General features: G+C 42.9%; 1 protein-coding gene across 16 annotated transcripts in view; it reads right to left on the reverse strand.

The window, feature by feature from the left end:
• Positions 1–18276, reverse strand: part of FAM193A (family with sequence similarity 193 member A) — a 166694-nt gene that overhangs the window by 102442 nt on the left and 45976 nt on the right. Inside the window, exons 1-2 of one of the 16 annotated variants that reach the window (XM_053217703.1) lie at positions 7924–11165; positions 7357–7539 (exon numbers count right to left, since the gene is read on the reverse strand). The exons of 13 other annotated variants lie outside the window; for them this stretch is intronic. The gene's annotated coding sequence lies outside the window, so the exon portion shown is untranslated. Of the gene's footprint in view, positions 1–7356; positions 11166–18276 lie in introns of those variants that run through there. 2 more of the 16 variants (XM_027067135.2, XM_027067244.2) reach the window with 2 other exon arrangements.

The raw sequence follows: 18276 nt of genomic DNA on the forward strand, positions 1-18276 counted from the left end.
CATCATAAGTCCGGATTTCAAGCTATATTATAAAGCCGTATCATCAAGATAGTATGGTGGTGGCACAAAAAAAAAAAAAAAAAAAACAACACAGACACATAGATCAATGGAAGAGAACAGAAAACCCATAAATGGACACACAACTATACGGTCAACATCTTCGACAAATCAGGAAAGAACATCCAATGGAAAAAAGACAGTCTCTTCAGTAAGTGGTGCTGGGAAAACTGGAGGGTGGCATGCAGAAGAATGAACCTGGACCACTTTGTTACACCACACCCAAAACTAAACTCAAAATGGATGAAAGACCTACATGTGAGACAGGAAACCATCAAAATTCTAGAGGAGAACAAAAGCAGCAATCTCTTTGACCTCAACAGAGCAACTTCTTACTAGACATGTTGCAGAAGACAAGGAAAACCAAAGCAAATATGAACTATTGGGACCTCATCAAGATAAAAAGCTTCTGCACAGCAAAGGAAACAATCAACAAAACTAAAAGGCAGCCTATGGAATAGGAGAAGGTATCTGCAAATGACGTATCTGACAAAGAGTTAGTATCTAAAATCTGTAAATAACTTCTCAAACTCCACACCCAAAAACACACAATGCAGTTAAGAAATGAGCAGAAGACATGAATAGACACTCTTCCAAAGAAGACATCCAGATGGCCAACAGACACATGAAAAGATGCTCAACATCACTCATCATCAGGGAAATACAAATCAAAACCACCATGAGATACCACCTCAGACCTATCAGAATGGCTAAAAGGATGCAGAGGAAGGGGGAACCCTCTTGCAACTGTTGATGGGAATGCAAACTCCAGCCATTCTGGAGACCAGTATGGAGGTTCCTCAAGAAACTAAACATAGATCTACCCTATGATCCAGCAATGTTTTCCCTTGAAGTTCTATCAGTTTTTCATCCACATACTTTGAAGCTTTGTTATTAGGTGCAAAGACATTTAGGACTGTTACGTCCTCTTAATACACTGACCCCTATATCAGTATGAAACTACTCTCTTTGCTCTGGTATCTATTTTTCTGATACTTAAAGAGCCACTCCAGCTTTTTACTTACATAAGGCAAGGCATGTCTTTCCCTATGACTTTAGTGTGTACATCTCTATGTTTACAGCACATTACAGCAGAAAGCATATAGCTGGGACGTGATACTTTTCCTATCTCACAATCTTTTAAAATTGGCATGTTTGGGGCGCCTGGGTGGTTCAGTTGGTTAAGCATCCAACTTCGGCTCAGGTCATGATCTCACTGCTCGTGGGTTCGAGCCCCACATTGGGCTCTGTGCTGACAGCTCAGAGCCTAGAGCCTGCTTCCGATTCTGTGTGTGTCTCTCTCTCTGCCCCTCCCCTACTCAAGCTCTGTCTCTCTCAAAAATAAATAAACATTACAATTTTTAAAAATTTTTTAATTTAAAATTGGCATGTTTAGATCACTTATATTAAATACAATTGTGGATATTAAATGGATATTTAAGTTTATAAAATTTGTCACCTAATCATTTGTCTAATGACCCATGTGTTGTTTCCTTTTCCTCTTTTTCAGCTTTTTAAAAATTGAGTATTTTTTATGACTCTATTCTATCTCTTTTGTTGAACTGTGAGCTACACTTTTCTGTTTGAAGTGGTCACTTTAGTGTCATGGTGTACATTTTTACTTACCAGTCATCAAGTAAGACTTTACCACTAAACATACAAGAATCCTACATTTCCCTCTGCTGGCCTTCATGTTACTGTTGTCAGACATTTTCCTTCTACACGTAAGTCTCATGGTTTGTTGCTGCTTTTGCTTTATTATTAGTTTTTAAGATTTTATTTTTAAGTAATCTCTACCCCCAACATGGGGCCTGGGGCCTGAACTCGTGACCAAGAAAAAAGAGTTGCCTGCTCCACTGACTGAGCCAGCCAGGCACACCACTGCTCTTCTTTTAAACAGACAATTGTAGGGGCGCCTGGGTGGCTCAGTCAGTTGAGCGTCTGACTTTGGCTCAGGTCAGTATCTCACAGTTCGTGAGTTCAAGCCCCCCGCTGGGCTCTCTGCTGTCAGCACCGAGCCTGCTTGGGATTCTCTGTAGCCCGCTCTCTCTGCCCCTACCCCATTTGCTGTCTCTCAAAAATACACATCAAAAAACTAGACAACTGTTATTTTAAAGTAATTTAAAACGTATTTTCTGCATACATTTACAATTTGCAGCATATTTCTTTCTTTCTGTAGACTCACATATCCACCTGGTGACATCTGTTCTCTACCTCAGAACTTCCTTTACCATATTTGTGACGGAGATCCACTGGCCATGCATTCTTTGGGCTTTTTACGTCCGAAAAAATGTTGATCTCGTCTTCACTTTTAAGAGACATTTTTGCTGGTTTACGATTCCAGGTTACGCTTTTCCCGTTCTGTGCTTTAGAGCTGCTCTTTCTCCGTCTCCTGGCTTGCGCCGTGTCTCATGAGAAGCCTGCCGTCTTTACCTTTGTTCAACAAATAATACATCTTTTTTCTAAAATTTTTTTCTCAACGTGTATTTATTTTTGGGAGAGACAGAGCATGAGTGGGGGAGGGGCAGAGAGCGAGAGAGACACAGAATGGGACGCAGGCTCCAGGCTCCGAGCTGTCAGCACAGAGCCCGACGTGGGACTCGAACCCACGAACTGTGAGATCACGACCTGACCGAAGTTGCACACTTCACTGAGCCACCCAGGCACCCCTAATGCATCGCTTTTCCTGACTGCATTTTTCTTTTAACCGTTGTTTTCCCTGACACAAATGTGTCTTGGTGTAATTTTCTTCATCTTTCTTATGCTTGAAGCTTACTGAGCTTCTGGGATTTGTGGGTTTATAGTTTTCAACAAATTGGACATTTTTCAGCCATTATTCCTTCAAATTTTTTTCGTATTCCTCATTCCCATTCTTTCTCTCAGGGACTCCAATTACGCATACACAGTGGGCCCCGGGAAGCAGTTTCAAAGCTCACTGATGCTCTGTTCACCCCCGCCCTGCCGTGCTGGCTTCTCCTTCATGGTTCTTTTCGGATACTTTCTATTGCTATCTCCTCAAGTTCCTTCACCTCTTCTGCTGCAGCATCCAACGCGTTCAGGTCTAGAAGTTCACCTGGGTTTTCTTTTATTCTGTGTTTCCTTTTAACATGCTCATGCTTTCCTCTATCCGGCTGAATATACAGAATATAGTGATAACTGCGCTAACACCTAGCTAATAATTCTATCGCATGTGTCATTTCTGAGTCTGTTTCTATTTTTCATTTTGTACCTCATTATGGATCGTACTTGCCTGCGTCGGTCTCTGCGTGCCTCATGCTTTCTTCTGACCAGATAGTCTAGACACTGTAGGCTTTACCGTGTTAGGTCATGGGTATTGTTTTACGCCTTCAAATATTTCTGAGCTTTGTTCTGGGTCATAGTTGGGTTATTTGGGAAGAGTCTGGTCTTCCCAAGGCTTGCTTGTAAAATTTGGGAGGTGGGATCAGAACACCTTTCTGTTTGTTTGTTTTTTAAAGATCTAACTGGCTTTATTAAGTGATTCGTGCCTCAGGCAGCATTCCATTGGGAAGGTAGAGAGATGCTCCCAGGATGAGAGCACCTTCAATCTGCCCCACTACTGAGGCAATACCCTGGGAGTGCACTATCTGTGTGTCACAAGATTCCCCCACTCTGGCTGTGGGCACACAAATTGTTTGGGTCCCTGCATGAGCTCCAAGGACTGTGGCACGACTCCCTTCCTGGATTCTTTCCTTGGCACGCAGTTTCCACACATGCCCGTGCTCATCCGTACACAGCTGAGTATTCAAGGAGAATCCCACGTGGTTCTCCAAAACTCTCTTTTTCTCTTTGCAGCCCTCTCTTCTCTGGTACTCTGCCCTGTAAATTTACTTTGGCCTCCCCACCTCAAGGAAACCACCAGGTTCTCTTTGGGCTACTCCCTCCTTTCTTCCTGAGCCACGGCCTGCAAATGCTCTCAAGGCAGTGAGCTCGGCCAGTCCTTAGCTCGTTTAGTTTTTCTGCCTCTCAGAGATCACTGTCCTGTACTGCCTGCTGCCCAATGTTGGAACAATGCTGTTCGAGATAGTCTGTCCTTCATTCAAGTGGTTTAGGACAGGAGGATAAATCCGGTCTGGTTACATCAATATTCTTTAAAAATAAATGTACAAAAATAAACACTAAATAAGTGTCGTCCCCCTAGTCCTACACACATACAGATAAAATGTATTTATATAAAGGCATTTTATCGATTTACTGACTTACTTCAGATCCTATGTTGTAACCCAGACGTTTTTCCATAAGAGAATATATTTATTCCTAAATTGGCACTCCTGCTGAAAACACTTGCAAGTGCCACGGACAACTGAGTTCTGCACCTGTGACTCAAGACACTTCATCCTTCCTCAGTAAACTGGTTTTCTACCCTGTGGTACAAGCCGTCATTTGTGGCCAATGTGTATATATGTAAGAAAGATACCAAATTCATTTTCCTGCTAGGCTTACACTCTAGTTTTAAAAGTAATCTCCAGGGATGCCTGGGTGGCTCAGTCAGTTACGCATCCGACTTCGGCTCAGGTCATGATCTCACAGTTCGTGAGTTCAAGCCCAGAGCCTGGAGCCTGTTTCAGATTCTGTGACTCCCTCTCTGTCTGCTCCTCTCCCACTCATGCTCGCACGCACTCTCTCTCTCTCTCTCTCTCTCTCTCTCTCTCCTTCAAAAAATAAAAACATTAAAAATATATATAGAAAAATAAAAATAAAAGCAATCTCCAAAAAAGAAACTCCAAATGCAATATGAAAAACTCAGACTTACTATTTAAAGACTTTACATGTAGGGGCGTCTGGGTGGCTCAGGTGGTTAAGCGTCTTGACTCTCGATTTCAGCTCAGGTCATGATCTCTGCGTCATGAGTTCAAGCCCCACATCAGGATCCACGCTGACAGTGTGGAGCCTGCTTGGGATTCTCTCCCTCTCTGTCTCTGTCCCTCCCCTGCATGTGCTTGCTCTCTCTCTCTCTCAAAATAAATAAACTTTTAAAAATAAGTAAAGACTTTACAGCTAAACTTATTACAGACCCAAAGAAAATATGGCATCTTAGGGCATAATAGCACTAAAGGTGGTCAGGTAATAATGGCACATCTCAGGTCATACAGCCCAGTGAAGGCTAAAGCCAGGATTCTCACGTACACAAGACACAAAGCAAACATGCCTGTTTTTGTCCCATTAACATCTCCTGCCTCAGACACTATACAGCTGTCTCTTCCTGACTGGTCCCCAACCCACACATCTGTCTGCTTTCCATATATCCTCTACTTCTGTCAGGATGGCCTCTCATACTGCACATGTGACCAGACTATTCCTCTGTTTTGTACCCTTCAATAGGTCCCCTGCCTAAAAGGATCAAGCACGACATACAAGGCCCTTGTCACTTAGTCGCTGCAGAATTACCCAGCTGAAATTCCTTAAAATTCCAAACCTCTGCCCCATTCAACTGTGGGGCCTTAGTACATGCCATTTCCAATCCTGAAACACCAATCTCCCGTCCGTTACCAGGCAGCTGTCAGGCACCCTTACAAACCTCACTGTGCTATCATTCTTCTTCTGTGAACTGTGCTTTCTTCCAACTTACTCCCCACCCCTCAAGCAATACAGCCCCACAGAGTTAATTACCCCGATTCCTGTACCCCCTCTGTACTTGACACGACTACCTTATGCTTTCAAATGTCCATCTTCTCATGACACTCGAGAATTTTTAAGTCCCACAAAGCACCCAGCATCCAGCAGGCACCCAGTAAATGCTCAATGACGGAAATGAAGCCACTACTCCACATCATCAATTCACCTTTGGTCTCCCCTACTCCCACCGCCATTTTCCTTGCTGAGTTTACACACAACCTTTTGTGAGCTACCTGTGTCCAGGGATGACTGCATGTGTGGTCACTAAAATATCTACAGTCTTTTCTGCTTCCTTTCTGAACTCAGCTTTCCCAAAGCACACGCAAGTTCTGTAAGCAAGCGGTACTACTTGGGAAATAATTACTAACATTAATATTTAAGTTCTCTTCCAATTAGTTACCATAAAATTGCTAACAGAACCATGAGTTAGGTGCAAAATTATTCAAATATTTTAATGTTTTGGAACATGTAATTTATATGATCGCAGAGAGTAAAATATTTTTAGCAATTTCAAGACTTCAAAGGTGCTTCCTAAAAAATTCAATAAACATTAATTACTGAGTCCCTACTATTACATTATGATAGCATTCTTTTTATAGCTAATGTGGAAGTGAGGTTTTTTGTGTTTTGTTGTTTGTTTTAGGATTTACTTCAATTTCAGTTTATATATTTTAAAAAGTAGAGAAAGCCTAAAAAAATCTGCAACCATTGGTTTCGTACAGCTGCTGGTCAACCTTCTGATTGGGCCTACCTATGAATGCCCAGTGGTTCTGCAGAAGTCGACAGGGTGGCTTTGCGCACTAATGAAGGCACAGTGGTACCTGCTCTCTGCCAGAAACTATAGTTATATAAAATGGTTTTAAGCATGTAACTGTTATGAATATGGTCTTTGTACATACAGGAAGTCCTCTTTGAAGTCTAGTAAGCAACGCAATGACTGTTTTGATTCTGCTTAGCTGGAAGAAGATAAACGTCTAAGCAGCCTCGGAACAAGTCAGGATGCCGGGGCGAGGTTAGCGCCACTGCTCCGTCATCTGGCACATGGCAATTCACACATTCAAATGTTTACAGAATACCTCAGGTCTCTGCATTTAAGCTCCATATGGCAAGAGAAAAAGAACTTGAATTTATTAGTAGCAGCAAATCAGACAGTTAAGAAAGGCTTACGGCCCTGGGAATAGGTCTTTCTTACATTCTTTTTCACCCATCTTGAAACCACAAATCACCTACTGTGGTCAAATGACATGCTGATATCAAAGTATACTAACTTCTCTGGCTACAGTTTGCACCCCCTTTAAAATCCGAAAATTCCAGTAACCAGTCATTTAGTACAGGGTGCTAACAGTCTTTACAGCAATACCCAGATATCACCAGAGGGGAAGAAAAAACCCACAAATAGAACAGAAGCCGGAAAGGCTTTGAGTCAGACACTGTAAGTGGGATAGGCAACATTTGAAAACTGAGCGACTGAGGTGATTCCAAAGGTAGCCACTCAACACACCTCGCACGCTCGTCACCAACACGGCCCTGCTGACCTGGGCACCCAGGCCAGGGGCAGCCCCCTCCGTCCACCCCACACCCGGCCACAGGGAGGCACCTGGTGCCAGGACAGCCACACCAGAGACTAGCCAGTGACCTAAAATAATAACCACAAAAAGTACTTGCCTTTTGCAGAATCCCCAACTTCCCATAACACAGAATGTGGTGATAACACAGAGTTGGCCTCCAGGATTGTTACTAAAACTGCTATGGTCCAAGAAATTCACAAGGCAGGGAGAGGAGGCACAGAAACTTTCACTGGAGGGCTAAGAGTCCGAAGGAAGAGGGAGGGGTGCCTCCCGGCAGGAGCTGCAGAAGAAAGGGAGCAGAGGTGTGGAGAGCAAGCTGAGGGGAGGCAGAGCAGAGACTTCCATGTGAAGCAGGTGCACAGGCGGGCAGCAGCAGGAGGCGGGGACACACCGCATATGTAGCCTTGACAGGGCACCCTGGCCAGGTGAGCAGGCGCCTGTCAAAGCATCTGGTCCCCGTGGGTCTCACAACGAGGGGAAGGGCACAGACCTCTTGCTGAAACTGCAAACATTTAAAAAGGCTACGACAACACTCAGCGCGGCAAACAGCACTGCAGAATGATGATGGTGTGAAGTCCTAACGACCTGTTTGAAAACCCACTGGCAGTTTGTTTCCAGAGGCTCCAAGCCGTCTACCTGGAGCTGTGCCCCTCGGCATGCTTACCCAGCACACGCCTCCTCGCCTAGGTGAGACCTCTGCTCACGCACCAGGCCCCGCCATCTGCTTGAGGACTCTGTTCTGTGGATTCTCCCCTCCATTCTTCGGATCATCAATCTTTCCTTCTTTCCTGCATCGTTTCCATGAGGATACAAGCACACTGTTACCACTAGGCTGAAGACACAAAACACCCTCCTCGGGACCAGACTTCCACCTCCAGCTGCTAGGAACCTCTTTTCCTTCCTTTTCAACTCCGCTGGAGCTGTGCACCCCAGCTCTTTCCAAGAGAAATTAAATGCAAGCCACAAATGTGAGCTATGCAGTAAATTAAAACACACGCACACACACACACACACACTAACAACAATGGTGAAAACAAGACAGCACTTCACACCTATCAGAAAGGCCAAAGTCCAAGGCACGTGGGTGAGCAAGTGGGGCAACAGGAACTCTCGCTCACGGCGGTGGGAGCGCAAATGGTGCGGTCACTTTGGAAGACAGTTTGGCAGCTTCTTACAAAACCAAACATGCTCTTACCATACGATCCAGCAATGATGCTCCTTGGTATATACCCAAAGGAGCTGAAAACTTTGATCCACACCAAAAAAACTTGCATATGAATGTTTATAGCACTTTTATTCAAACTTCCAAAACTTGGAAGCCACCAAGATGTCCTTCAGAACGTGAATGGATAAACTACGATCCATCCAGACAGTGGAATATTACTCACACTCAAAAGAAATGAGCACCAAGCCAGGAAAAAACATGGAGGAACTTTAAATGCACATTACTAAGGGAAAGAAGCCAGTTTGAAAAGGCTACATACTGTATGATTTCATGTACAGGACATTCTGGAAAAGGCAAAGCCACAGAGACAGTAAAAAAAAAAAAAAAAAAAAAAAGTGGTTGCCAGGGGTTGGCGGAGGAAGGGAGGTACAGGAGGAGCACCGAAGATTTTTTGGGGCAGTGAAACCACTCTGCATGATACCGTAATAGGGATACCTAGCATTAGACATTTGTCCAGACCCAAAGAATGTACACCACCAAATGACCCAATGGAAACTATGGACTCTGAGCTAATGATGATGTATCAGTATAGGCTTACCAACTGTCACAAACGCCCCTCTGGTGGGGGATGCTGACCGTGTGGGAGTGTGCGTGCGTGTGTGTGAGGACGGAGGAGGGGTACGTGGGAACTCCCTGTACTTCTTGCTCAATTTTTCTGTGAATCTAAAGTTGCTCCAAAAAATGAAGTCTATTAAACCCCCACTCCAAAAAAGAACCCCCACAGGTGAATTCTACTCACATCATATTTAACTCAATAACACCCACAATATTATATCAAAGGTAATCCATATAAACTATTAATGAGATATTTCGTACTCCTTTCTCGTACCAAGCCTTCAATATTCAGCGTGCACTTGCACATTTAGAGCACATCTCAGGTGTTCCACGGCCACACACAGCCAGGCACCTCGGACTAAAAGGTGCAGGGCCATGCTCACTCTCCAACCTGCCAGTAAGGCTCTCTTGCTCGCCACCAATCCTCCAGCATCACACCGGACTCCACCGACATAAGGCACAGGGGTTCACTCTCTCCTATTGCATGGCCTTTCTTCCACTGGCCTGCTGGTCATCACACCCTCCTGATGCTTCTGAGAACCCACTCCAGCCCCAGATGTCGTGACTCTAGGCAAAGATGGCTCCACACATTCCTCCAGACCAGGACTCCTAACCTTAGGGTCAATTCCCAGCCACCTTCTCTGCTCTGTGTTCAGTTTGTGCCTCAGGCTTCTAGCAGGTTCCTCTTTTCAGAGAAGAGATCTTCTTTCTTTCCTGGTAGCTTTCAGGGAAGAGGTGTAGAATCAAATGCCTTGGCCTCAAGTCCTGGATGGCCCTATAAATGGGGACAGGGACTGAGAAGTGGGGAAGCCAGGCTTCAGTGACAGAGGAGGAAGTGCAGAAAGACTGGGCAGAATAACACCCACTTCCAGTTAGCCCCTAACTGCGTCTCAAGAAGCATGTGTCACTTGTATCATGAGAAAAGCAAACTTTCCTAGAAAGACTTCTGGAAGCTGAACGGGTAGGCCAGCTGGTGGTGAGAAGGGGCCCTCACGTTCAGTGCTCGCAAGGCATTCGGGTCTGGCCATCTCTGTCCTTGCTCAGTCAGGATCACAGACGCCATCTCCTCTGCTGCCTAGGTGGCCTGCCAAACTGCTGACTACACCACTGGGCACTGGTGCACTGGAGGGGCCAGCAGAGAGAGCCCGGTCCCCAGATGACGGCATTCCACCCACATGTGACAGACCCTGACCTGAGGCTAAGGCCCTTCCCTCCTGCCAGCACAACCCCAGCCCCTGTGGATCCCAAACTGGCACAGGAACAGCATCCTCCATTGCTGATAGGGACACACAGACTATGTATCTGCTGCTCCAAGGCTCTGGTAACAAACTTTAACAATTTTACCAAGAGACAAAAACTGGTAACAGAAATCAGTTAAGGAATGGGAAACTGACATACCCAGAAGCAAGAAGATTCAGGTACCTTCATTTGATGTCTCAAGTACAGAAAATTTTGCATTTATAGTGAAAGGCATTTAACCACATTATCAGAAATTCTAAAAATGTTTTCTATTTCATCTTCAGTAATTTAATAACTAGAATCTCATATTTTGATGAAAAACAAAGACTGTATATTCTTTTTTTTTTTTTAATGTTTGTTTATTTTTGAGAGAGAGAGAGAGAGAGTGAGCGAGCACGCGCACAAGCCAGGGAGGGGCAGCGAGAGGGAGGCACAGAATCTGAAGCAGATTCCAGGCTTTGCGCTGTCAGAACAGAGCCTTACACGGGGCTCGAACCCACAAACTGGGAGATCATGATGTGAGCTGAACTCAGATGCTTAGCCCACTGAGCCACCCAGGCACCTCTGTATAGTCTTTAAATACATGTATAAGCATTTTTTCTGGCATTAAATAGGAGATACATGTGATTATGTATAAAATCGTATCTGTGAGATACAATGGCCAGCACCATATATAAAATAAATGGCTGAACAAAAACAGACTCCAAAGAGCTTTTGAAATCTGTATTTTTAACGCTGACAGTCACACCTCAATTCCAAATAGTAGCTTAATTCAAAAACAGCACAGTCTTCACCTCACACATGCTACAATGGCTTTGCTCGAAAAGACAACAAACAACAGGTGTTGGCGAGGTGTGGAACCCCGGGCACTGTTGGTGGGAACAGTGCAGCTGCTGTGGAAAACAGGCCGGGGGTCCCTCACAAAATCAGAAACAGAGCTACCATGTGACCTAGCATTTCCACTTCCGGGCATGTAGCCAAAGAAACGGAAACGCTAGCTCAAAACCACGTCTGCACCTCCACGTTCACTGCAGTAGCAGCTACAAGAGCCAAGGCATGGAAGCAGCCCAAGGGTCCATTAATGGAAGAACGGAGAAAACACAATGGAGCACTACTCAGCCATAAAAAAAGAACAAAATCTCAACACCAACGGATCTCGAGGGCACTGTGCTAAGGCGAAGTCAGTCAGAAAAGGACAAATCCCATATTGTTTCACTTACATGCTGAATCTAAAAAACGACAATGAAAAGAACAAATACTGAGCTCAGACAAAACAGACTGGCAATGCCAGCGGCAGGGCTGGAGGAGGAGAGAAATGGGTGAAGGGGGTCAAAAGGTGCAAGCTCCCAGTTATAAGTAAGTCCTAGGGACATCATTGTGTACGTCATGACAACTACAGTTAACGATACTGTATTGCATATTTGAAAGTTGCTCAGAGAACAGATCTGAACAATTCTCATCGTAAGAAAAAAGTCTGCAACCGGGTGTGGTGACAGATATCAGACTTACTGTGGTGATCACATGTGTACAAACACTGCCTTATTATGTTGTACACCTGCAACTAACATAATGTTGTATATCATACCTGAATAAAAAAAAAATTTGTTTTTTAAGAGCAAAGTCAAAAGCAATTTTAGACAGCTTTGAGCTGATCCCTAAACTAACACAAGATCCAGCTTGGTAGCCACTGTCAAAATGTGGCTACAGCGCACTTGAAATGTGATTAGTCAAACTGAGATGTGGCAAAGTATAAAATCCACACCAGACTTCAAAGACTTGTATGAAAAAAGGAATGCAAATATTTCAGTAATAATTTTTGTATTGATTCCATGCTGAAATAATATTGTCGCTGGTTACTTAAGGTTAAGTAAAATATACCAGGTAAAAGTGATTATATTTGTTTCTTTTTACCTTTATAAGATGGTTACTAAAAAAAATATATTTTTAAGTAGGCTGCACGCCCAGCACGGAGCCCAACGCAGAGCTCGAATTTGCAACCCTGCGATCAAGACCCTAAGCTGAGATCAAGAGTCAGATGCTTAACTGACCGAGCCACCTAGGTACCCCCTTTTATTTTAAGTAATTTCTACACCCTACATGGGGCTCAAACCGAGATGATGGGTCACAAGCTCTGGCCAGGTACCCCCTCAGTACACTTTCAAGACATTATTATGGAAATATCCCAACACATATAAAAGATGAAAGAATAGTATAATGAACTCTTCATGTACCCATCACTCAGCTTCAACAATTATGTTTCATCTACTCTTTCCACCTCCCCACTTTTTTTTTTTTTTGAGAGAGAGAGCGGGGGAGGGGCAGAGGAGACTGAAGGAGTAAGAGGGAGGGAGGGAGGGAGGGAGGGAGAGAGACAGAGACAGAGACAGAGAGAATATCTCAAGCAGGCTCCAAACTCAGTGCTGAGACTGACACGGGGCAGAATCCCACAACCCTGGGATCATGACCTGAGCTGAGATCAAGAGTCAGACGCTTAACCCACTGAGGCCCCCCACCCCCCCCACCCCCCACCCCCTGCCCTGCGCCCCTGGTTACTAACAATTTTACAATTACATGTGGCTTACATTCCATTTCTCTTGGGCAGTACTGGGCTGGAAAGTCACTATTTCTCCCTTTTCCCATCTTCTATGAACTAATAATAAAGAATAAATATCCAGCCCTAAGCAGAAGGAAATGAAGTCACAGGGAATAATTTACAAATAGGAAAAAGAACAGCTAGAAAATGAGAATTTGACTACAGCTGACAATAGCTCTAAATACTTTAATCCTTTTAAACTCCCAAGTTTTTTAACACAGAAATTTAAAACTTCTGTAAAGCATAAAGTTGTTTTTTTTTTTTTAATAACCAACTTAGACAAAATATCTGTAATACAGAGGCAATAGGCTAATTTCCTCAATATGTACAGGAGCTTCTAATCATCCCAACAGCCTTATATGGTGAGTCCAATTACCATCCTCACTTTACTGAAAAGAAAATTAAAGTGCTGAGTTTGAGAAAACTTGTTCACGCTGGCTGGTAAGTCTCAGAACGAGGATTCGACGTAGGTGAGCTGGCTCCAGACACTGGAAGATGTGCTGGAGTCCCTTCCTGGGCAAGGCAGCTTCTCAGATGAAGGCACCCTTCCCAAAATACAGCTGTATGAGTCCTAGGGCTCACATCGCTGGGGCATGGGCACACCAGCCAGCTAAGGGAGGTGGAGTATAGGTGGGGCATCAAAATCAAAATACACGTGCATTAGCAGAGACCAACAAAGCCAAAAACTGCTTCTCAGAGGAGCAAAAAAATGGACAGATAATGGCGAGACTCAAGAGGAAGGAGAACGTACAAAACACCAAGGTCAAAATGAAAACATCGTTACATCAAACTCACTTAAAATAGCAATAACAATAAATAAGTATCAACATATTTAGGTCAAACTTTTGGTGAAAGTTTGATGAAATGTTCAAAGAATTCCTAGAAAGTACAATTTACCAAAACAGATAGATAGAAACTGGAGCAGTACTTTAATTAGTAAATAAACTCGACCAGATGGAAGTCCAAGCTGAGATGGCTTCTAGCAAAATTTAATAAGAAATAAGTGTAGGGGCCTGGGGGGCTCAGGCAGTTAAGCCTCCTACTTCAGCTCAGGTCATGATCTCGTGGTCCGTGAGTTTGAGCCCCACGTCGGGCTCTGTGCTGACAGCTCGAAGCCTGGAGCCTGCTTCGGATTCTGTGTGTGTGTCTCTCTCTCTGCCCCCTCCCCCACTCACGCTCTGTCTCTTTCTCCTTCAAAAATAAATAAACATCCCAAAAACAAAATGTTTAAGAAATAAGTCTAATTTTATTTTATTTTTTTAATGTTTATTATTTTTGAGAGAGACAGAGAGCAAGCAGGGAAGGGGCAGAGAGAGAGGGAGACACAGAATCCGAAGCAGGCTCCAGGCTCTGAGCTGTCAGCACAGAGCCCGACGCGGGGCTGGAACTCACAGACCACGAGATCATGATCTGAGCTGAAGTCGGCCGCCAACCGACTGAGCCACCCAGGCGCCCCGTAATAAGTCTAATTTTAGACAAACTCTTCCAGATAACAGAAAAAGGTACACACCAAAAATTAACCATAATCTACATCCTGAAATCCAACAGATGAAAGAAAATTCCAAGTTACTCTCATTCATGAAAATAAATGCAAAAAAATTCTAAATTATTGTATGAGCAAACTGAATCTGGCAATAGACAGAAAAGGATACCACTATGGCAAAGTGGGTTTTTACCCAAGAATTCATAGTTCAACACTGAGCTGATTTTCTAATTACTTTATCACATTACAGAACAAGACACAAGTACCATGTAATTAAACAGATGCCAGAAAAGGCTTTTGATAAAACTGAACATCCATTCATTAGTAAAAACATTCCTAATTAATCAGGAATACAAGGTAACTTTCTTAAAATGATAAATAAAGGCTATCTTAAAAAAAAATCTATTAACAAAAAACGTAAAAACAAAACAGTGCAAGTTTTCCCTTTGGAATCAGGAATGAGATTGAAGGTACCTGCAACCATCATTTCTATTCAACTTTATCCTAGAGATCCCAGCCACAACAGTCAGGAAAGAAAAATAAAAGGACTGATGATTAGAAAAGAGAACAAGAAGTGTCACTATTTGCAGATGATATAATGGTACACACAGAAAACCCAAAAGGATGTAAAAATAAATAAGAATATCTTACAAATGTTGATAAAGAACAAAATATTTTAAATTATATTCCCATATACCAACAACAAATATTTTTTTAAAAATTTAAGTTACCACTCATAACATCTACCAAAAAAAAACCAAAAAACAAAAAACAAAAACCACCAGGTGCTACACTCATGGAAACTGGCCATTATGGCACGGAGGGACATAATACGCAAGGGCAGCATGAGTCAGTGGAGCCAGGGCTGAGAAACGTGGCTGGCAGTTGGAGACTAATTACAAACACAAGGACTGAGAAATAAGGAAATACACTGAAGATAATGCAGCGAGGTTTCTCAGTGTAGGATTAGAGAGGCACAAATATGCAATGGAAGAAGGCCATAGTAAACTCCAAATGCTGGACCAGAACTGAAAAGATCTGGTGCAAACTCCTGGTTTTAATAGATCACAAAACCCGATACAGGTGGATGAGTCTACACACGCATACATTTATTTCCTATCTCTGTTGGCTGTGAGAACATCTAGCACCCAAATTTTGATTTGTAAATACCATGGTCTATTAACAGAAACCAAGGCTTCTTAGAATAATGGCTGATTTCAGGGTTGTGGCAGAAAAAAAACTCAACATAAGAACGGAACTTCTGGTACTATAAAGAAAGACTCAAAGAACAATGAAGATATGTCTAAAGGATTCAGCAGCCAGCATATAATCTATTACAACCAGGAGTTTCCACCAAATTTGGCCATATTTGATATAATGCATAAAACAGAGACCCGTAAGTTCATATTTATATAGGGGGTACACAGATAACAAGAAAGGAGAGCCCTAGCTTACTGCAGAGTGTCAATAATCGCTAAAGGAATGACAACATTAAAAGGTCACCATTGGGCTCCCACAGATTTACTGGACTCAACTAAGAATCACCAATAGATGCTAAAACCAGAGGGAGAAGGTCTGATGAGAAACAGGACATTTACAACAACTTCAAAGTATTTCCCTACAAAAGACATTACCTAATCATTACTAGTAAATACAAGATTCTTATTAACTTTACAGTGAACAAACCAATCAGATAACAGCGTAACCATTAGGTGGGAGTTATCGCCACCCATAATGGAACAAATCAACACCACAAACTCCTGAGATGATGGGCTACAAAGAACACAGCATCACTTGTATGAAATTCCTGCTCAAATGCAAAATCTGAGTCTAATCAGGGGGAAACCTCAGATACACCCAAGTTAAGGGTCATTCTACCAAGTGTGCAGTCTCTCGTAAAAATGTCAAGGTCAGAGTGCCTGGCTGGCTCAGTTGGTGGAGCATGTGACTCTTGATCTTGGGGCTGTAAGTTTGAGCCCCACATTGGATATAGAGATTACTCAAAGATAAAATCTTTTTGTTGTTGTTGTTTATTTATCTTTGAGTGAGAGACAAAGCGTGAACAGGGGAGGGGCAGAGAGGGAGGGAGACACAGAATCTGAGTTCTGTGCTGAGCTCTCAGTACAGAGCAGGACACGGGGCTCGAACCCATGAACCATGAGATCATGACCTGAGCTGAAGTCGGACACTCAACCGACTGAGCCATCCAGGTGCCCCAAAAAATAAAATCTTGAAAAAAAAAAAAAGTCAAGGTCATGAAAGACAAAAGACTGAGAAATTCCAAATATGGCAACCAAATGCAGTGAGTGATCTCGAAACTTATTCTGGACCATAAAGGAACAGGGAGGAAAGTTCTTTCGTTTGTTTTTGCTATTAGGAACACTCTGGGGTGGGGGGAGGCAGAGTGCCTGAGTGGCTCAGTTGATTAAGCATCCAACTCTTGCTTTCAGCTCAGGTCATGATCTCACAGTTCCTGAGATCAAGCCCTGTGTCAGGCTCTCTACTGACAGCATGGAGCCTCCTTGGGACCCTTTCTTTCTTTCTTTCTTTCTTTCTTTCTTTCTTTCTTTCTTTCTTTCTTTCTTTCTCTCTCTCTCTCTCTCTCTCTCTCTCTCTCTCTCTCTCTCTCCCCCTCCCTCCCTCTCTCTGCATCCCCCACCCCAAATAAATAAACATTAAAATCATTAAAATTAAAAAAAAAAAAAAAAAGAACATTTGGGGGACAAATGGTGAAATTTGAAAGAACCTGTGGGTGAGATGTTAATACTGTAACAATGCTAATTTTCTGATTTGACAGGTATACAATTTATATGGAGAAGAATGTTCCTGTTTTTAGAAAAATACACATTCATACTAGAGGTAATGGACACTATGTTTATAATTTTTCTTCAAGGGAGCCCAGAGAAAAATCGTAAAACATATACATGTGTGTATAGAGAGAAGAAGGGGAAGAGAGAGGAAGGGAGAGATGTAATGATAAGGCAAATGTAATAAAATGCCAAAAGTTGGGGAACCTGGGCCAAGAGGATATAGAAATTTGGTAACATTTTTGTACTTTTCTGTAAATTTGAAATTGTTTCTAAGTTAAGTGATTTTAAAACTTCTTAAATGCCAAAGAATAAATCAAAAGCTAGAGGGAAACCATGCAGAGAAAACTATACCTAAAAGAGAAGACTATAAATCTTTATTGACAAAAATAAAGACACCCAAAGTAAACGGAAATCACACACTTACAGATGAAAACTCAAAGTTAGAGAAAACTATACATTTTTATTGAAAAAAGTACAGATACTCAAATAAATGGAGAAAAATATCAGCTTCAAAGATGAAAAACTCGAGGTGACAATGTCATCATTCCTCAGACTGATCTATATATTCAATGGAATTTGAACCAAAATTCAAACAAACCTGTATATGGAAACTGAGAGTCTAGAATTTACATAAAAAGACAAGGGAGCCAAGAATAACCAACAAGGAGGACTACCAGGACTTACTAAAACGCTGTACTGGGCGCCGGAGGGGGGGGGGGGGTGCAGTCAGTTAAATGTCCAGGTCTTGAATTCAGCTCAGGTCATGATCTCATGGTTCATGGGATCGAGCCTATGTCGGGCCCTTTGCTGACAGTGTGGATGGAGCCTGCTTGGGATTCTCTCTCCCTCCCTCCCTCCCTCCCTCCCTCTCTCTCTCTCTCTCTCTCTGCCCCGCCCCTGCTCATGCTGTCTCTCTCAAAAATAAATAAACATTAAAAAAAAAAAAATAGCTGCACTAACTGAGGGAGAATGGTATTGATCCAAGGATAGACAAATAGACAAAGAACACAGAACCAAGATATTTATAGACTCTAAATTTATAACAGAGATGGCATTCCATAGCACTGTGGAAAGAACATTCTTTTTAACTAACAGTATTACGACAACTATGT

This window comes from Acinonyx jubatus, chromosome B1, assembly GCF_027475565.1.
Source record: "Acinonyx jubatus isolate Ajub_Pintada_27869175 chromosome B1, VMU_Ajub_asm_v1.0, whole genome shotgun sequence".
In the NCBI taxonomy this organism is placed as follows: domain Eukaryota; kingdom Metazoa; phylum Chordata; class Mammalia; order Carnivora; family Felidae; genus Acinonyx; species Acinonyx jubatus.